The sequence below is a fragment of the Manis javanica genome, chromosome 12 (assembly GCF_040802235.1).
Source record: "Manis javanica isolate MJ-LG chromosome 12, MJ_LKY, whole genome shotgun sequence".
Lineage (NCBI taxonomy): Eukaryota > Metazoa > Chordata > Mammalia > Pholidota > Manidae > Manis > Manis javanica.
Genome location: NC_133167.1, coordinates 2,237,219 through 2,252,548, shown reverse-complemented (window position 1 = coordinate 2,252,548; position 15,330 = coordinate 2,237,219). Strand labels below are relative to the sequence as shown.

At 52.7% G+C, this 15,330-nt stretch overlaps 2 long non-coding RNA genes across 3 annotated transcripts in view; one reads left to right on the top strand and one right to left on the bottom strand.

Moving 5' to 3' along the window:
- Positions 1 to 15,330, top strand: part of LOC140844884 (uncharacterized) — a 145,403-nt gene that overhangs the window by 84,540 nt on the left and 45,533 nt on the right. The gene's annotated exons all lie outside the window — the stretch shown is intronic.
- On the bottom strand, positions 8,828 to 11,788 carry LOC140844726 (uncharacterized). 2 transcript variants are annotated; one of them, XR_012123205.1, is made up of 5 exons: positions 11,662 to 11,788; positions 11,314 to 11,462; positions 10,072 to 10,165; positions 9,174 to 9,920; positions 8,828 to 9,009 (listed from the first exon to the last, which is right to left on the bottom strand). It is a non-coding gene; the product is annotated as an uncharacterized lncRNA (long non-coding RNA). The 2 variants fall into 2 exon arrangements; XR_012123206.1 differs by lacking the exon at positions 10,072 to 10,165.

Genomic DNA, 15,330 nt, shown 5'->3' with positions numbered 1-15,330 from the left:
CTACTGTTTAATCAGTTGATATACGGAGGAGGTCTCACGGCAGCCCAGGGGCAAAGGAGGCCTGGACAGGCCGCCCAGCAGCCATCTCTGCCCGTTTCCCCACCCCACACCCTGCCCCGGAGCTGTTCCCTGCTCTTGAACCGCAACTGTCAAACAGGTAACACAGTGAAGTGCGGAGGCCAGACTTCAGGCCCCAGCCGTAGCATTTGTGAGGCTTGTGGGCTCGGCCAAAAGATTGCCAAACCCCTTCGCATCTCATTTTTCCCGTCTGTGAGATGGGCATACAATCTCTGCTTTATCTACATTTTCTTTGGTCAAGTATGTAACAAAATCCCTTGTTAAAGCGTTTCAGAAATGATAAGGTACAATAAAAGCATTATCTCATTAGAGATCAAACCTCAGTGAAACTCAGCTATCAACTGTGAAATGGGCAGTCTTCATACCACCTAATTCTTTGATGATTAATAGGATAAATTCTGTGGTGATAGCTGGCATATTAAAGGCACATAAACAATAATAATTATAATAGTAGTACTATTTTTAAAAAGTGTCACCTCTCCAGGACGTTTTGGTTTCTAAAATTTTAACTGTTACACACTCACAAGGAAAAAAATCAGGAAATACAGATTAGGCAAAAATAAAAAATGATATCAGTCAGAGTTAACATATAATTAACATTTTGTTATAGAGCATCTCAAATTTCTTTCCATATATGTAAGTGTATAATAATTTTTATAAAGATTGGATGAACAAATATATTTTCAATTCATTTTTAATGCCCACCCCATGTTCTGCCAATTTATTATTGAACATTTAGGTTGCTTTTGTGTTTGCTTTGTTTTGTTATAATAATACTGATAAGCATGTGCTTATAGCTAAATCCCTGTAATTTAAGGCTAATCAGGTCAAAGAACAAGGTAGAAAAGGAAATGTTAGGTCAAACGATGGGCATACTTATCTTTTTAACTGTGGTGGAATGCACTAGCATAAAATTCACCATCTTAACCATTTAAAAATGTGCACCAAGCATATTCACTGTTGTGAATTCCCACCATCATCTCCAGAACTTTTTCATCTTCCCAAACTGAAATTCTGCACCCGTCAAACACTGATTTCCGGTTCCCCTCTCCCCAGCTTCTGGCCCCACCATCCCCTTTCTGTCTCTGAATCTGGCCACTCTCAGGACCTCGTATAAGTGGAATCGTACTGTATGCGTTCCTTTTGTGACCAGCTAATTTCATTTAGCATAATGGCATCCAGGTTCATGCACGTTATGGTGTATATCAGAATTTATTTGCTCCTTTTCCGAGGCTGAATATTCATTGTATGGATTTTAAATTATGTTTTGCTTATCTATTCATGGCCCCAGGGGCACCTGGGCAGCTTCTGCCTTTTAGCTGTCGTGCTAGTGCCGCTGTGAGCATGGCTGTATAAATCTCTCTTTGAATTGCTGCTTTTAATTCTTTTGGGTACATATATTCCGAGGTGGATTTGCTAGATCATATGGTAATTCTTTAAATTTTAAAGCAAGGATCACAGTGTTTTGCATAATGGCTGCACCATTTTTCATTCCCACCAATGGTGCAGAAGGCTTCTGATTTCTTCACATCCCCACCAATGCCTATTATTTTCCGGTTCTTTGATAGTAACCATCCTAAGGGGTGTGAGGGAGATGTGGGTATTTGTAAGCTTTGAAATTAATTTTCAAACCATTCAGCAGAGAAATACCTTTGTACTTACCAACAATAGATGGAACAGACTTTTCCACTTAGGAAGGCAGGGCATCCTCCCCAATTTTTTGATGACATTTGAAAGAGGAAGCATGGGTGTGGAGGGGTGAGCCCAGAGGACTGTGTCTGTCTGTGTGGAAGACCTGCCCGGCCGGGACTGCGTCCCCAGCTGGCGGGCCCTCTCTAGTTGAAGCATCCTATGTTCAGACCAAGCCTGAATTGCAGCTTTCTGGAGTTTTCTTCCTGGTGTGCGCACTGAAGCCTTTATGAAGGGCCAGAAGAACTCCCGCAAGGACCAGAGAGTAAGCTGAGCGGCCGCAGGAAGCACGCCCACCTCCCACCAGAAATCTGGGTTAGTGTTTGAGGGAGAAGCAAGACTAATCAATGTATTGCTTTTTCTTTGTTTTATTTAAAAACGGAGTTGTGATCACAAGGCTGAGGTTTCCCAAACCTCCCAAACCTTCCTTCACACCTTAAAACCAGGCGGCACACAGCTGGGGAGCAGAACAGGCCTCCTTCGTCCCTAGTGGAAGACGACGGACATCCTGTCCGGGCCGGCGTGTCCGTTGGCTGTCACTGGGTCGTTCGGTGCTCTTGACGCTGAGCTGTCCCCAGAAACGGAGCCGCTGCTGCCATTCTGGGAGCTGGTGGTTATTTTCACATGATGCGGCTGATTAAGCTGTAGGGAAGTGGACTAGGTGACACGTCTCGTCCTGCGGGGCAGACGTCTGTGGGTGGTGCCCCTGTGGCTTTCTTTCCCAGGCCGTTAGGTTGACTCTTGCCAGTGATCTCCTGGACTGGTCCTGCCAGATTTCACCCCGAAGCCTGAGGGGCCTCCATGTGAGCCCTCAGCTCAAAGCCCCGCAGAGCAGCGCCCCTGGCCGTGGTCCTCGGGACCCCTTGGCCTGACTGCCCTCCGGGACGGCAGCCTCTGAGGCGGCGAGGAGGCAGGCTCTCAGTCTCTCCACGGAGCAGAAGAGTGTTCAGCCTCTTCATAGCACTGTCGGTCCTCACTGCTGGCAGGGTCTGGGTTTGCAACTTGGCCGACTTGCTAATACTTGTTTGTCACCCCAGATCGGTGCTCATGGGGCTTCTGGGTCGTTTTGGACGTGTGCAGAAGGGGAAATGTTTGAGGTGCTCTGTGCACATTCTCAGCTGAGGATGAGACAAGGAGAGACTCTGCCTCCTGTTGTAGCTCTGATATTGTTAACAAGTGTCCTCTTTGCAGTCTATTTTAGTACCACGTTTCCACATTTCTGGGTGATTTTGCTCCGTAAGGTGGCCCCCAAGCCTAGTGCCGAAGTGTTGTCTAGCTGCCTCGGTGCGGGAAGGCTGTGACGTGCCTTACGGAGAAGCTACGTGTGTTCAGTGAGCTTGGCTTGGGTGTGAGCTGTAGTGCTGTTGGCCATGAGTTCAACACTAATGGATCAATGACATATATCAGACATAGTGTCTTTAAAACAGAAGCACGCGGAAAACAAGGTCACGTGTTGATCAGGTTATGAAAACATGACCAGAGGCTGGCAGGAACCTCCCAGGAGCAATGGTTCAGTAGTCACTGATTCGGTGTTTGCAGCGACTTTATGGAACAGAACTACAGCAAATAGTGAGCGACTCTGTGTGCTGTGCCTGGATCTCAGGAACTGTCCTTGTCTGGCTGGGGCTCCGAGCTTGGCGTTCACTGTTGTTCAGCCCGCCGGCACATCTACTGCTTCTAACCCTTGGGACTCGGTCCATGCCTGCCTCCAGGGCACCTACAGACAGTGCCAGGTTCCAATCTCTTAACTAATCAGATCCCGATATTCTGAACTAATTGTATCTGCAAAGACCTATTTCTGAAAAGTTCACGTTCTGAGATTCTGTGTAGACCTGAGACTCTGAGGGCCACTGTCCACCCCTCCAGTGTTACACAGAGATCTGTCTTCCCGAGTTGGCAGCCCCGCTGGGTGCCTACCCATAGCCGTCCCCCTTCCCTCACAGAGCCAAACCACAGTTTGGCTTGTAACGGCAATGAGCCCAGCCCCAGGCGGGGGAGCCCGATTGGTCCAGGACGATTGTATGAGTCCTCTTGCAGCTTCCCTTTTGGCCAGGGGAGGCCATGTGACCTAGTCTGGTCAGTGAACCCTTTTTTGTTGAAAGAGTTTCTAGGAAAGCTTGTGCTTTCCTGTAATAGAGGACAGATATGGTCAGTTCCCCGACCCCTTTCCTTATCTTTCTGCCTTGAATGCAAATGTGATGTCTGTTTCAGCAGCAGCTACTTGCATCCATGAAGAAACAAGCATGACGGCAACAGCTGATTGGGTGGGATGGTCAGTGCAAGTAGCAGACAGAGCTGTGGTCTATGAAGGCGACGCTGGGCAGCCGAGCCTGCCCCACACAGTCCTGTGTGAAAAACAGGCCCTTGTAGCCAAGATGGCCACTTGCTCAAGTCTTTCCCCTTCTTTCTGGACACACAGCTGGATACATTACCCGTGGGACTGGGGAAGAGCCCACGGACTGCAGGCAGTGACGTGCACCACCCCCAGGCCTGGCGCTAGACCCCCCCATCCCCCCCCCGGTGCCCTTCCAGCCTCTCTCTGCCTTGGCTAGTGGCATACATCCTGTGGCCCCAGGGTGGTGAAGGTGCTGGGCACTGAACTCCTGGGGGGACAGCACATCTGCCAGTCAGGAGCGCCCGCCTCGGACATTGGAAGCACAAGTCACCTTCTGTTACGCCAGAGCCCTTCTGCGACCTGAGGTCTGTTCCTGTGGGCGGTGGGGTGCTAGCAAAGAGCTTTGTGTCTCCACGCCAGGGCGTCTGCAGGCAGCAGAGGCGCCCTACGCAGGGCAGTGTCTGCGGGCACAGGATTTCTGATAAGGACCCTTCAGTGTACTTCTGTGGGAGGCGCAGTCCCTTCCCTGCTGCACTAATCCCGGCAGGGCGGGAGCCCCCTGGGGCTGGGGCGGGGGCTGCAGGGCTCAGGGCCTTGTGAGTACTGCAAGCAGGGGCAAGTCTAGCTGGTGGTGTTGTTGTTATTCCCTGAGGCAGAGCCTCAGCGGGGCCTCAGCTTCCTTCTGCTGCGATGCATTATATCCCTGAGAACTTGGCCTGTCAGGAGCAGAGGGACCCCGGGGTGGAGGTACTGATGGGATGGAGACGACATCGAAAGGAGATGCCCCTGAAATGGCGCGGCAGGTCACCCTCCGAGCTTGGGTGGAGGGATGGTGAGGGCTCTCGGGCACATTCGTTGTCATGCCTGTGTTGAAGTTAGAGGCTTGAGATTCAGAGTCGGAAGTTCAGGGGGCGTGACGCAGCCAGCCAAGGGCAGGGCGGAGGCGCGGTGGAAGTCCTTAGCCCTCTCACGGGACCTACCTCCCAGGCGGTGCCAACAGATGAGGCGGGTCCTGCTCCGCCTCGTCCTGCTCTCTGGAGGCAGGAGGTGCACCAGGACTCTGGAACAAAGTCTGACAGGCCTGGGGGGTGGGGGGGACACAAAACAGGAACCCACTCTGCAGGGGAGCTGCTGAGGAAGGTGAGCAGCCATAGATAAAGGGCAGGCTGTGTGCCCAACTGTTTATTCTTGCGAATAACCCCTGCAAATCCAATCAGGGCTCTTTCCCTCCACGAAACCAGCAAAAGAGCGTACATACTGCCAGCATGCATGCAGCCTTATCTTTTTTTTTTTCCCGTGTAAAGAACCAGCTTTCAAGTGTTCTTAATAAAACATTTATATATATCATGCAAGGTACAATAAATATTTTAATGTAATTGGAAGAATGCAGAGAATTGTAAAAAGTTATGGAAGCTTTACTTCTGATTGGCTGGGACTCAATAAACTCGGGTTTGATGTACTCTAATTTATAGGCGTGCAAAGCTGGCTCTTTGGCACTGAGTGAGGCAGTTAATGCCGTAATGAGGTCTGAATGCTGACAAATGAACTGCCACACCTTCGACACCCAGAGAGGAATCGTTAGCACGGAAGGCCTGTGTTTGCCGTGCTGCCTGCTGTCCTCTGCCTGCACCCACGCGGGAGGTTGGGGGACACGGTGTGCATCGGCCGCCAGGCTCCTGGGACCCGAGGTGTGGGCACCAAGGGGAAGGGTGCTGTCGCTTCGTTTTCACTCTGGCCCCTAATTATGGACTTTCTCATTAAAATAACAAGGACCATGTCAGCTAGAAATGCCAGCACATGGTTTTAGTTTTCTCAGCTGATGGAAACCACATGCAGAGTCTATCCCTTCCTTTTCTCCCTCCAAAATGCAAATGGGGGCGCTGGTCCAGGGGGCCCACCTCACGGCCCAGCGCTGGTCAGGGGCTTGGGAGCCCCTGTCCTCCCTGCGCGGGGCGAGCCAGGCTCTTCCAGGGGCCCTCCTGCCAGCCCTGCCCGGGAGGCCGGCTGCGGGGCAGTGTCACCTCCTGATGGGTCACACACGGCTCCTGGTCTCCAGGTCTCCCTCTGCTCGCCGGCGCTGAGCGTTTTCCCATGGCAGGCGGAACCCAAGCAGACCTGCATGGTTATTTATAAACTCCCCCAAATGCCAAAGTGCCACGAATGATCCACCCCCCCCACCCCCCACCCCCATCCACAGGAACATATTTTCAGCATAACTCATCACTTTGAAGATGGGTCCAAATTTTTGTTCACATTTATTGACAGGAAGTTGTTTTTCAAAGTTCCAGTCGGCAGGCAGGCCTCACGCCAAGTGGCCGGCACCCTGAGCGGAGCAGCTGGGCCGGGAGCTGGGCTGGGAACGGGCCTGCCCACTGCCCGCCTGCCTCCTGGGGACTTGCCTGGAGGCTACACAGTACTTTTCCCGTTCTAAGGGTTTTTTCTCTTCAAACTTTTTCTTTTTTTTGCAAGGGGAAGCCTCTTACTGGGAGGGCTGGAGGTTCCTTCCCTCTGAAAGTCTTTAAGGTTTTCAGGGTTCCCCTGACCTCCTCTGCCCTGCACTGGCCACTCTTTGAGGCTTCTTCCTGGACAGGCTTTCTTGGGCCACCTGCTCTCTTCCCTATGCCGCTGGCTTGGGCAGAACCTGAGGCTGCTGGGCTGGACTCGAATCCCGCTGGGCTGCTGACCTGCCGTGGCCAGGCCATGGCCAGGCACACAGGGCCCACGGAGAACGTCCGTACCCTGAGCTGCGCCTCCTCCCAACCTCCCTCTTGGCTGGGATGTGGGGATTCTAGGGCAGGGTCCAGGGCCTGGTGGGTCCCTGGAGGGCATGTGGGATCTCCTGAGGCTTCGTCCCTGCAGGCCAGCCTGCCTGCCCGTGACTTCCCAGTTTCTCGAGCCCCTACTCTGCAGGACGGCTTCCCCGATGCCCAGCAATGTCCCCAAGTTGTCAGGCCCCCGATGGAACCCCAGGGGCCCCTCCCAGCTTCCTACCCCTAACTGGTCACTAACTGCCTTCTGGTTTCACCCCTCCATGATTTTGAGACCTTGTCGGTCATCCTCTCCATGCCTCATTGTTCCTGTCTGTAAACTGGGGTGATACTGGTACCCATCTCCCTGGGGGTGACAGCATTTCATGAATAATATTTGAAACACTCGTGGGACGGCTTCTGGGCTGTATGTACACGGTGATGTGTCCTGCTACTGTTTCCCCATGGCTCTCAGTGTCGCCTGCTCCCTCCACCCAAGGCCGTCCCCTCCAATCACTGCTGATCCCGACGTTCCCAGGCTTATTCTGTGGTCCCTGGGCGCTGTGGACTTCCTCCCCACGTCCTCGGCACAGGGGGTGGGCCCCGTGGTCACCTAAGTGTGGGTGAGGCCGTGGGATGGTGAGGTCATGAGATGGGCCATGGTGGGCACACGGACGAGGGGTTAGGTGGCCACATCGTGTGGGGTCACCTGGCCTGTTCTGATTCTGCTGAGTGAGAGTCAGTCCACTTTTGGTTTTCAGTACCTGCCCAGACACCAGAGTATGTTGGGTGCTGTGCACCCCGGGCAGCCCAGGGGCATCACGCAGTGAGCCGCCTTAGCCCCACAATCCGGTGTGGTGGTGCGCCTCTGGACTTACCTACCACTTCTGGTGGTGCCGGCAGAGCCAAGGAGGTGTGAACAGGCTGTCCTGCCGCAGAGGAACCAGGGAGTGCGGCGACTCACAGGGCCTAGTGCCAGCTCTGGACAGGCGACAGTGCCTGGGGCTCAGCTCAGCCTGCTCCCAGGGGGCTGCGGGGGCTCCTTCTTGGGCCCTGAGGGGAACCTGCAGCTGCAGGGGAGCACGGCCGGGTTCTGGGGGTGCAGGCCTTGCTGACGGGAACCTGGTGGGTCTGGTCACCTGGCAGCCTCCTTGGGGCTGGCCTGCTGGTCCGTGAGCCCTGAGAAGCAGATAGTGCGTTTGGCCAGGGACTGCGATGGGGGTGCAGCTGGTGCCTGGGCACTCCTGTCACCCGCTGTCCCCGCCACCGGCTTCTGGCTGGGGGGTCCCGGGGCTCAGAACCAGCGCCGCCCCCAGAGGACGCCTCCTGCCTCCCCACCTCAGGGCCTGCCCCCCACTTGGTGCACAGCGTCGCCTCTCTGGTCCTTTCATCACACTGGGGGGTACCCCCTCCACATTCTCAGGTGGAAATGTTTAAGCCTCATCCCAGCAGCCACCCTCTGGATCCCACCCGAGCACTGTGCCCTGCAAATGGGGCCCACATGTTATGGGATGCAGGATGGAGACAGGCCCGGCCTGCCAAGAATGTGGCAGGAGGCCTCCCTGGGGGCGGTGTCGCCTTGAAGAGAGCTGCGAGCGTCTCCCCCACCCCGGCAGATGCCGAAGGAGTCCCCCCTGGAGTGGGAGGGTCCACCGTGGCTGCCAGATGCTGGGAGGTGGCCCTGGGACACAGGAGGAGGCGACAGGATTGTGGGGCTAAGGCGGCTCACTGTGTGGTGCCCCTGGGCTCCCCGGGGCGCACAGCACCCAACTTGGTGGGCTTCCTGTGGCCCGAATGAAGTCGGGCTTGGTCTCCCCAGCTCCTGTCTCCTAGACTGGAGGACAGCTGACCTGCGCCCTGGCCCCTGCGACCCCATGGGAGACCCACAAGAGACCTTGGGCTGCCCAGCAGCCGGGCGCTTACAGGCTTGGGTTTCTCTGGCAATTACTTTAGAAACTTACAATTTTGAAAACATGTTATATTCACTTTGATTTGATCCCCACTGAAACCCCAGACAGAGAGTGTCACCTCCACTCTGTGGCTGTGGCCCTGGAGTGACCGGAACTTGGCCTTACCGCCCCTTGGTCCTTCAGCTCTTCCCGCTTGCGAGTGCGTTGGAAATGGGTCTGGGCCTGGTCTGTCCTTTCTTCACTGGTGCTTCTAGATTTAGGGAGAGGTGGCAGGGGACGGGCCGTGAACATCAGCTGAGCTGGCCTTGAGCTGGAGGCTCTCGTCTTGGACAACCAGCTAGTCCAAGCCCAGGACCCGGGGCAGCCCACAAACCCTCCCCTGACCCCCAGCCCCACCCTCGGTTGCAGTGGCACCTGGGCATTTACTGTTTGGAGGGTGGATGCTGGCTGATGGAGAGCTCATGCTTGGCAAGGAGCCTGGGCTGGGTGGGGCCTGCAGGGGTCCTGTCATCACCTGGCCCCTTTTAGGGGACCGTGCAATCAATCCGGGCAGATGAATGCAGAGTTCCTGGGGAGGAAGACACCTACATTCACTGCCAGGTGCTCGTTTTGGCCACTCCTCTCCTGGTGGCCCAGAGGCTGCCTGCCCACCGCTGACATATGTACTCAGACCCACTGCTTCTGCTTTGTGCCCGACATCCAAGGGGAACCAGCCAGCAGCCCCAGCGCCCGCCGTAGGGAACCTTCTGGAACCCCCTGCAGGCTCCTGTCTTGCTTGTCTGTGGCTCTGTGGCTCCGTCCCCGGCTTGTCCCTTTCTGCTGGCCCCCTGGTCTGACAGCCGGTGCCCCCATCAGTTCCCGCCCTGTTGCCCTGCAGTGGCTGGTCTCTGGAGAGGAGCCCCGTGCTCGGGCTGCCTCCTGCCCCCGCCCCCGGTGAGGTGGGACGGGGCTGGCAGTCGGGCCTCCCGCACGGCTGCCTTCCTGCCCGTGTGCTCAGACTTCCTGGGCCTGATGGGGAACGCCTGAGAGCCGCCACTCGTATGCCAAGACCTCCAGCCTGGAAGCTGACGTTAGCTCTTCGTCCTCGAGAAGCAAGTTCAGTCAGGGCATCGGCCGGAAGGGATCGGGTCATACCAAGTGCTGGTACGATGGACATCATTCCTGCCAGACAGCAAATGCAGATGAAGCGCGGGTGAGTCACACCAGCTCTCCACGTCCCTGTGACTCGAGCTGCGGGTGACCCAGGTGCCAGCCACAGGCAGCTTGGGACCCAGCACATTCCCCAGAGATGATGAAACAGCTGATGCCTCACCTCCAGGACTCGCTTCCCAGGGCTGGGCACCCCTTGCTCTCATCCTGCTCACGTCCAAGCTCTGCACAGCCACCCTTGGCCTGGCATCACTTCTCTAGACATTGCACAGTTTCCATGTTAGGATAAGATTTTAAAAGCTGTTTGATGGAATGGTCAATGTTGCTTAAACTCTTGTCTGGGATGGTGCGACAGCAGGACACATTCTGGCTCCCACTTTTACAAGAATATAAGAACATTATTGTCTTTTTTGCTAAAAAAAATTAAGTTCTGGTGCTACAGGCCACCAATTGCTGACCAGGGCAATCGCTTAACCCCTGAACCTCACTTTCTTCATTTGTAAGGTAGGAACACAGGAAAAGCGAACTTACATAAGACACAGTGCGTGGCACTACTCTTTAAACCGTACACGTGCCGGGTGACTTAGAAACCATTGCTCTCACTAAGGTATTGGAGGGACCTTTTGTTAGGAGGCCATGCCTCAAGGGGAACTACCCTCTCCGGTGTTTTGGAAACACCAAGAGGGGCAAAATTTGAGAGACCTCTCCCTTATTAGCAGCTCTTTTTCCTCACATTACTGGTTTTGACATCTCAGATGTTCACTGACATAAACAGAAGGTTTCTCTCATACCCCCTATTCTTCTTCAAGAATAACAATGATAGAAAAATCTCAATGGAAAATGGGGGACAGGGGCCTAGGAATGGCTGAGAAGGGTCCTTGCAATGTAGGGGGCCCTTTTTCCTAATTGCACATTTTCTTCATGAATAAGCTAGGGCTGAATTCATCTGCATCTGCTTTATAATATTTAAAATAGTTTAGTGTTAATACGTATTTTATACCTCTGATGAGACTGACGAACCAGAGAACAGGAAAAACATCCTGATGTACATGCCTGAGAAAGTGGGCTAAAATGTAACAATCATAATAATACCACTCAGGAAAAGGCAAGCATTATTTGGGTTTGTCACCTTTCAAACTCCAATCCTAGCCTTTCTTAAAAGAGCCAGTTTCTGTGGCATGCTGCGCCAGGAAGCCACGCCTGGGCCCCGCTAGAACCCTTAGCAGCGCAGGTGCCCAGCAGTCCGCCCCCAGGAGGTGCTCGCCAGCCTGACCAGGCACGGGTCCCTCACATCAGGAGAGCCTGCTGGGTCCTCAGGCACACGCCGCCCCAGCCCTTCGGCTCGTCCTCAGGCCCAGCTCCTGCTGAGCTGACCCGAGCCGGCAAACTTCCTACCTGAACACACCTGAGCACGTGAACTGCCATGTGGCACGGACTTCAGATCTAGTCAGGTTCTCAGATCCCCGCTTCTATCTTCATTAAGAAAGTAAGCAAAATAATTACTCGGTTTTTCTTGCTGCAGAATCCATGTTCAGTATGTTCACTGCTCAAACACTGGAAAATGAGGAAGAAAATAAAAACTCGCTTTGATCCAGAGAGAGAAGCACGGGCAACAGTTTGGTATCACTTCCCTCTCTCTCCACACACGAAACAGCATCATATTGCAATACATTCTTTGGTCTTTATTTATTACAGTAACGTATAATGTTGCATATTTTGTTTATTCTGTTAATACATAAATATTTGTACGTACCTATAAAGATGTTTATTTAAATTAGAATTTTATGAATATATACTTTTTCAATGGTTTTCTCACTTAATAATATAATGTGAGCGTTCCCCCAAGGACCCTGTGCCCTGTCCCCCAGCCACGGTCAGCGCTGGGGCCAGTTCTGTCTCCTCATAATGGCCATTGTCCCCTAGGGCCTGACCCACCGGGCGGGGGCTGCGCTTTGTCACCATGCAGCCTCAGAGCTTCGTGGCCCACGGGTCAGGGTCCCTCTCCCTGAGGCTCATGTCCAGTGCTCCCAGACCCTGTCACCGCCAGACTCCTGTGCAGGGACCCCCTCACCTGCAGCTCTCCTGTCTCTGGGGACGGCGAATGGTGCTCCAGTGGGGCTGCCGCGCAGGCTGTTTGTCCCTCCGTTACCTCCCTGCTCAAATGTCACTTTGTCACGGCGCTTCCTCCTGACCACCTGACGCGAGATGCCCGGTGTAGAATGCTGGGACACAGTGTTCCCCAGTCCCCGCATGGGCGGCCCTTGTCATTGTTTTTCCACTCAAATTTTTACATACACTTATCAAACCTAACAGAATTTATGTTATGTATTTATGTTTCTATACCTTTAATTATGTCTGTTTATCTATTCATATATCTCAGTGCCTTTCTATCTATCAATCTATCTATCTATCATCTAACTATCTATCTATCATCTATCTATTATCTATCATCTATCTATCTATCTATCTATCTATCTATCTATCTATCTATCTATCTATCTATCTATCTATCTATCTATCTATCATCATTTCTCTCTCTCTCTCCCATTTTTCTCTCTGTCCCACCTCCCCCCCCCATCCGCCTCACTATTACGGGACCCCAAGCACTAGCGCACACCTAGCCTGTGTTTGGCAAATGTTTGTTGGGTGAGTATATGTATGAATACTAATTTCCCTCTCTTATTTTCTCTGTTCTCTGAAACAAAGTACCCCTGAAACTAGCATAATGCCGTCTGTCAGTTAAGCCTCGGGGAGAGAAACAGCTGAGGTTCTTAGCACCAGGCGGTGTCACTCGGCCCAGATGGTGCTGTCCGTGTGACTCAGGATGCGCCTGCGCTAAAATGTTTCTGATGTGTCATCCAGTGGACAACACACGATATCACTGTGAGCAGGGCTGCACATGAACTCACATAATACGTGAAGGTGCCAACAATGTGTGTGGTGTGACACTCCATCTCACTCCGCCGGTCACACAGCCCTCTCCGGTAATTCCAACATCTGCCAGCTGCTTCTTGGGTGACCCACACAGACCGTCTGTCTTTGCCACGTCATCAGCTCTGTACTGGGGATGGGACAGTGGTATGGCCGGTCCTTGGGGGTCCCTAGAGCCCGTGTCCCCTCTGCTGCCCATGTCCCCTCTGCTCTCTGACCAGTCCCCACACACCCCTGCTGGTGGTGGTGCCGAGTGGTGCCGGTGGTGCTGCGGTGGACTCGGTACCAGTCGGGTCCTGGCACTGGGCTGCATTCCTGGTGGTGGCTGCCATGCCCCTTTGCTGCCTGTGACCCACCTGGGCTGCCGAGCATCTGTATCCCTCTGTATCACCCTACCCCCCTGCCCTGGGCTCCTCTGTAACCCTTGCTGCAGGGCCATGCCTGCCTCAGTGGCAGCCTGCTGGCTCTGAATCCAGACTGTTCTGTGGGTCTTCATGAGGCAGGCGGGGCTTCTGGTGTCTCTGGTGGCACAGCCGAGCTGAGGAAGGTTCTGTGTAATCTTGGCACTAGGCTTACAGAGGATGGGGCCTCCCACGACCGTCAGCGATATGGCCTTGAAGCTGCGTCTGCTCCGTCGACTGGCGTTAGTCCTTGATGCCCTGGTGGGGGCAGGTGAACGAATGCTGGCTTTTTGCACCCTGCTGGGTGGTTGCGAGTTCTCAGGCACCCCCTGGCCCTGTTGTGTTGCATGGTTCTCAGATGCGGGAGTGTCACTCTGGCTTGGCTTCTGTGTAGGGTTGTCTGATGTACCGAATAAAAATACAGGACACCCAGTTAAATATGAATTTTAGACAAATAATACATAATTTTTTTAGTGTATGTTTGTCCCATGGGATATTTGGGACATACTTATAGTAAAAAATTATTTGTTGTTTACCTAAAATTCACATCTAACGGGGTGTCCTGTATATTACCTGGCAACCCAACCTCTCCCGCCTCCCCTTGCTGGCAGGCTTCCCCTGGGTGAGCACGGCTCCTGGGAGGCTACGTCCCTGCGGCGCCCGTCCACTCCGACGCTCTTGCTCACGGCCAGCTCGCCCTAGGCTGCTTCTCCCCTTCTCGGGTATGAACAGACCAGCACCTCACGTTCTAAGGGCAGCTTAGCCAGGGGATAGGATGCCGCCTTCTTGTTTGCAGGTAACCCCAGTCTGGGAGCGTGCGTGTGCACACATAAAACGAAGAACACATATTAACTTTCAACAAAAGCCTTCTTGGCATCTATTGAGGTGATCATATGGTTTTATCCTTTTACCAGTTGACATGATTTATATTCATAGATTTCTTACACTGCATTCCTGGAATAATCTACTTGGCGGCAGTGTAGGTTTTTCTCTACAGACTTCTCTGGTCTTCCTTCCTTAGTTCTGTTCATAGGAATGTGGTCTGTTTGCTCGTAAGAGGGATCTGGAGAAAGAATTGTGCTCGGTTCTAAAATGAATTGTAAGCATCTCCGCTATTTTAATTTTCTCTTTACTATGTTCTGAAAGACAGTGTATCATAGAAGTTAAGCACATTCGAATGCTTGAAATTATTTTCCAGTAAGACTGTCTTCATGAGGTACTTCCTGGAGCTAGATGTTGCCTTTTTCTTTTTCTTCTCAATTTCTTATTTCTTTGTTGTTCTGTCTAAACCTCCCGACAGAGGACCACCTCCTTTCTTGGGGCTTCTTTCCCCGGGGGAGGTCCCGGATACAGTGCTCACCTCTTTGCTCGCTTTCTGCGTGGCAGGGGTGCAGGTTGGTGGCCGAGAGGCGCACATCTGCTGGTCAGTTTCTCTGCTAATCTGTTCCCAGGCTTCAAACACCAGAGAGGGAATTTGCTCCGTGTCTCCAGATGAGGGCAAGTGACAGTCCTGGGGACAGCACCCCCAACCGGCCTGCCTGAGGGCAGACTTGGGGCTCGGCAGGAGAGGGTCCCAGGAAGCCCTCTGGGCCACAGAGGTCACTGTCCTCTGGCCACCGAAATGGATAATGTGCTCCGAAGCTGCTTGTCTTCTGTGTCTTATTTTTTAATTGGTTCTGAACACTGGAGGGAAACAATAATGCATTTATTAGGTCCCCAAATCTTACAAAGTGTCTCCCTTTTACAGAACCAGTGTTGGCAATTTGTTATTTTAGAGAAGTTCCTGTTTTGAGATTGTTTCAAAATACAATAGCATGAAGCTATTATAACATTTGTTTATATTTTAAAATCTCCACTATATCTTTTATATCCCTTTGACATAAGTGAATATTGTATGATAATCCAATGGTGTGTATTTTTTCTTTATTTTCTGAGTAACTAGGATTCTCAGTGGTTCGTTTTTTGTTTTCATGTTTTCAGAGAACCAGCTGTTGGGCTTATTAATCAATTTCATTTGTTCTCTTTACTCATTCATTATTTCCTGTTTTCTACCTTATTTCATTCCTTGCATGTTTTGTGTGTTTGCCTTA